The sequence below is a fragment of the Ovis canadensis genome, chromosome 3 (genome assembly GCF_042477335.2).
Source record: "Ovis canadensis isolate MfBH-ARS-UI-01 breed Bighorn chromosome 3, ARS-UI_OviCan_v2, whole genome shotgun sequence".
In the NCBI taxonomy this organism is placed as follows: Eukaryota; Metazoa; Chordata; class Mammalia; order Artiodactyla; family Bovidae; genus Ovis; species Ovis canadensis.
In genome coordinates this window covers 226,605,405-226,610,134 of record NC_091247.1, presented here as the reverse complement: position 1 = coordinate 226,610,134, position 4,730 = coordinate 226,605,405, and the positions used below count along the sequence as shown (strand labels likewise).

The 4,730-nt window shown below is 54.4% G+C and overlaps 1 long non-coding RNA gene across 1 annotated transcript; it reads left to right on the top strand.

The window, feature by feature from the left end:
- The first annotated feature begins 418 nt into the window (after positions 1–418).
- LOC138436151 (uncharacterized) lies at positions 419–3,049 on the top strand. The gene is made up of 3 exons (XR_011255357.1): positions 419–487; positions 848–912; positions 2,963–3,049. It is a non-coding gene; the product is annotated as an uncharacterized lncRNA (long non-coding RNA).
- Positions 3,050–4,730: the final 1,681 nt, after the last annotated feature.

Genomic DNA, 4,730 nt, shown 5'->3' with positions numbered 1-4,730 from the left:
TGGAGGAGAGAGGGAGGCGAGGGCTGTGGGCTCCGCAGCCCCCCTTCTCGGACTCCTTGGTAGGAATCACCCCCTCCACTCGCCTCAAGCCCCGCCAGCCCAAGCTGTCTGCCCTGTCACATCGCTAATCCCTTCTCCAGTCTCTCCCCAGAGATGCCCCCACCCCTCTGGTCCCGAGGAGAGGGTCTCAGCAGGGAATGACACCATCCAAGGGGCCTGGGAAGATCTCGGACCCCTCAGGGAAGGGCCTCAAGACAGCTTGGAAAGGATGGGGTGGCTAGGAGATAGGACATAGTCAGTGAGTAGACACAAAGCCAGCAGCTTCGGGAGGACCCAGAGCATCAGGGAGCAGGGAGCTTTACAGCAGGACAGTAACGGGCTCGGGCTCCCGGACAGGAAAGCGCCAGCCTCGGCTAAGGAACTGGGGTCAGAGGGGAGAGAGGCAGAGAGCCCACCTGGGGAGTCACTGTACCAAGCTCCGTGGATGGTGAGCGCCTAGACTTCCAGGGGCAGAAGGGAGGGGAGGAGGGCCTGGGTCTGAGAGGTGGGGAAAAGGCAGAAAGGACACGGTGACCGGGTTAGGGACGGGCGGGGGAGGGCGGCAGGCGGGGGCGGCGTCCAGACTGAGCCACAGGTCTCAGGCTTGGGAACCCAGAGGTTGGTGTGCGCGCTCAGTCACCTCAGCCATGTCCGACTCTTTGTGACCCCATGGACTATAGCTTGCCAGGCTCTTCGGTCCGTGGGATTTCCCAGGCAAGAATACTGGAGTGGGTGGCCATGCTCTCCTCCAGGGGATCTTCCTGACCCAGAGATCAAACCCACGTCTCCTGTGTCTCCTGCACTGCAGGCGGATTCTTCACCACTGAGGCTGGAAAAAGGGCTGGGGAGTCAGGAGGCAGGACAGCAGAAGGGGTAAGTTCTGACTTCAGTCTGATGAGTTTGGGGTGGGAACCCCAAGGGGCCCTGGGCAGTTCAAAATATGGGTCTGGTCAGGCAGGAGCCTGGTGGTTGCCAGGGGCTGGAGAGGTGGGGATGACGAGTTACAGCCTAACAGGTATTGAGTTTCAGTCTTGCAAAATGAACAGAGTTCTTGAGATGGGGGTGACCCTGCCACGCAGGGTACTTAATGCACTGAACCGCACATGTTACAAGGCCTAAAATGGAAAATTTCATTATGTGTATTTTACCACAATAAAAGAATTTTAATGGATGCAACCTTCCACTTAAAATGCAGAGACATTCAGATCAGATAAAAAGACATAGCTATTTGGGTCTATAGGAAAGCCTCTTGAGGGGACTTCCCTGGCGGTCCGGTGGTTGAACCTCCATGCTTCCAAAGCAGAGGGTGTGGGCTTGACCCCTGGTCAGGGAGCTAAGATGCCTCTCAGTGTGGGCAGAAACATTTTCCGTAAAAACTCTCTTACATAAAGACACAGATCCTTTACAAGGAAAAGAAGAGAAAAGATTCCCTGCTAACACTGAAAGAAAGCTTGTAAGGAGCTGCATTAGAATCAAAGTGGATTTCCGAGCAAGAGAGATATTATAAGGGATTAAGAGATCATCAAAAGGCTGGGACAATCGCCGAAGAGCAGCAGGCGGGTTGGCACTGGGTGGTCTCTCTCTCTGTTCCCATACCCACCTTCCCACCAGCCTCCCATCCCAGGCACCCCTCCTTGTCCCTGGAGCCCAGCTCCTGCCCACCAGCCCAGGTGCCTCCCTCCTATAAGATGCTCCCTCTCACGTTTAATCTTTTCTCATCCAGAGCCTTCCCGTGGGCATTCACCCAGGCTCATTTAGGCAGGCTCAGGCTTCCCCACTCATAAGCAGTCACATGCCTCGAGGCCCCAGGTTACCAGCTGGTTTCTCACCAGGCTCCAAGGAGAGAAAGCATGAAGTCCACCCCCCTCCTACCGCAAATCCTCAGGGTCTTTGCTCCCTCCCTTCCGCAGGCCTCCCCGCCGCGTCCTCCGCCCTCACTCTTTTTCAGCTTGAAAACAAGTTAGAAAAAAATTTCATTTTTGTAGGTTTATTGAGGAATACTGTCCACACAATGGACATGAGTTTGAGCCAAATCCGGGAGATGGTGAAGGACAGGGAAGCCTAGCAAGCTGCAGTCCATGGGGTCACAGAGAGTCAGACACGACTTAGCAACCGAACAGCAGCAACAACGTACGAAAAGGAACTTTTCCCAATTTTAAGTGTGTGATATGATGAGTTTGAAAAAAGGTGGACAGTCACGTGAGCACAACGACCCCACAGAGCACTCCCATCACCCCAGATTCCTCTCCTGCCAGCCTGGAAAACACTGATCTGCATTCTATCGCCAGGGCTGCACCTTTTCTAGAATTTCTTATAAATGTGTAGCCTCTGGCGTCCCATTTCATTCCCTTAGCCTAGCGCTGTTGACGGCATCCAGGCTGTTTTTGTATCAACACCCTTCTCTCTATGTCGCTGAGCAGAAGCCCGTTGTATGGAGACACTCTGATTCCTTTATGCTTTTGCTGGAGATGGACATTCGGGTTCTTCCCAGTCTTTGGTTTTTATGAATAGTATTGCTATTCATGTCTAAGTCTTTGTGTAGACATATGTTCTCATTTTTCTTGGATAAATACCTAGCAGTGAAATGGCTAGGTCGTATGGTGAGTGTATGTGTTACTTTATAAGAAACTGCCAAACTGTTCTCTCAAGTAAACGTACCATTTTGCATCCCACCAGCAACATATGAGAATTCTAATCGCACTACATCCTTGTCAACACTTGCTATTGTCAGTGTTTTCAGTGTGGCGTGTAGTGGAATCTCGTTGTGGTTTTAATTTTATTTCTCTGACGGGTAATGGTACTGAGAATCTGTTAGTCAGCTCTGGGTGCTATAATAAAATATCATAGACTGGGCAGCTTTTAAAAACAGACAGTTAGGACTTCCCTGGTGGTGCAGGGGATAAGAATCTGTCTGCCAGTGCAGGAGACGTGGGTTCAGTCCCTGGCTCCGGAGAATCCCGCATGCCGTGGAGCAATGAGCCCCGTGCACCGAAGCACAACTTCTGCGCCCAGGAACCACAGCTGCCGAGCCCATGTGCACCTACTGCTGAAGCCTGTACGTCCTGGAGCCCGTGCTCCACAACGAGAGATGCCAGTGCGTCAAGGAGCCTGCACGTCACAAGGAGAGAGTGGCCCCTGCTCGCTGCAGCGAGAGCAAGCCCACGCAAGGCAACAAAGACCCAGAACAGCCAAAAGTAACTAACCAAACAAAAAAAATTATTAAAAAAGAAAACAACCAAAAAGCAGACTTTTTATTTATCACAGTTCTGATACCTGGGAAGTCCAAGATGGAGGTCCCCGGTGATTTGGTACCTGGAGAGGGCCCCTCTTCCTGGTCTGCAGATGGCCACCTTCTTGCTATGTCCTCATACGGCAGAGACCGGTCTGATCTCTCTTTGTCTTCTAAGGATGCTAATCCCATCACGGGGCCCCACCCTCACCCTAATTACCTGTGAGTTGGAGGGGAGCAGGTGGGTGGGGTGGGGTAGAGTGAGACTACCCTGAGACTATCTCACACTCAGACGCCTGGTCCAAGGGTTCTTGGTGTCAGTCACTCCCCATACAGAGCTCCATACATCCTCCGAGCTCCACTCACTGGTCGGGCAAAGAGGGCCTGGCCCACGCCGGCCCCCTGCCCCAAAGCCAAAGAAAGAAAGTGAAGTCACTCAGTCATGTCCGACTCTTTGCGACCCCATGGACTGTAGCCTACCAGGCTCCTCCATCATGGGATGTTCCAGGCAAGAGTACTGGAGTGGGTTGCCATTTCCTTCTCCAGGGGATCTTGCTAACCCAGGAATCAAACCCAGGTCTCCCGCATTGTAGGCAGACAGACACTTTACCGTCTGAGCCACCAGCCCCTCCCCAGATTCAAAGCTATCAAACAGCGACAGCTTCAGACCTAGTGGGCTCTGTCCTTACAGAGCCTTGGAGCTGGGAGGGCAGGGCAGGGGCCCAGGGCCAGCCGGATCCAGCCCCTCTGGCCTCGCCCACCGACCCTCACTTCTGCTCGCAGAGCCTCCTCCAGGTTTGTTCCCATCAGCTGTCAGCTCCAGGAACCCCTGTTCCATCCTGTTACAGGGACTCTTGCTTCGAGAAACATAGCTAGCAAGTGCCCAGTATCCCTGGAGAGAGCAACGCGGCAGCTCCCTGGGGACAGACAGGGAGTCGGTTCAACCTGCTAACCAGCCACGAGGACATCTCTGTGACTTCTGGGTGAAACTCACCATCGTGGCTGTGGGGTGGGCCTGGGCCTCGGCTCCTCTGGCAAGTAACTGAGCTGACTTTCCTGAGGGGCACGGGCCTGGTTTTGGAGCCACATGGGGCTCCTGCCTCTGGAGGGTGATCCTGGGCCCGTCACCCCCTTGTGAGAGGCAGGTCGACACCAGTAGCTGAGTGTGGCAGGCGGGTCTCGCCATCGGGTCAGCACTGACACTTGAGGGTCCTCCTACTCCAGGGTCAGCCCCTCAGCCCCCCTGAAGGTCAGCGCCACCGAGCCTCTCACAGCTGCCTGGCGGTGGCCCTGCAGACAAGCTCCTGAACCCCTCCCTCGCCTGCCCCGTGCGGAGGGAGCCTGCATTGGGGCTCAGCTCATATCCATGCATATTTAAGGGGGACCTTCCCAGGACAGCGGCAGGCTCCCCACACCCCTCCCAGAGATCCATTTGTTAAAATAAACCAGGCGAGATCAGAGG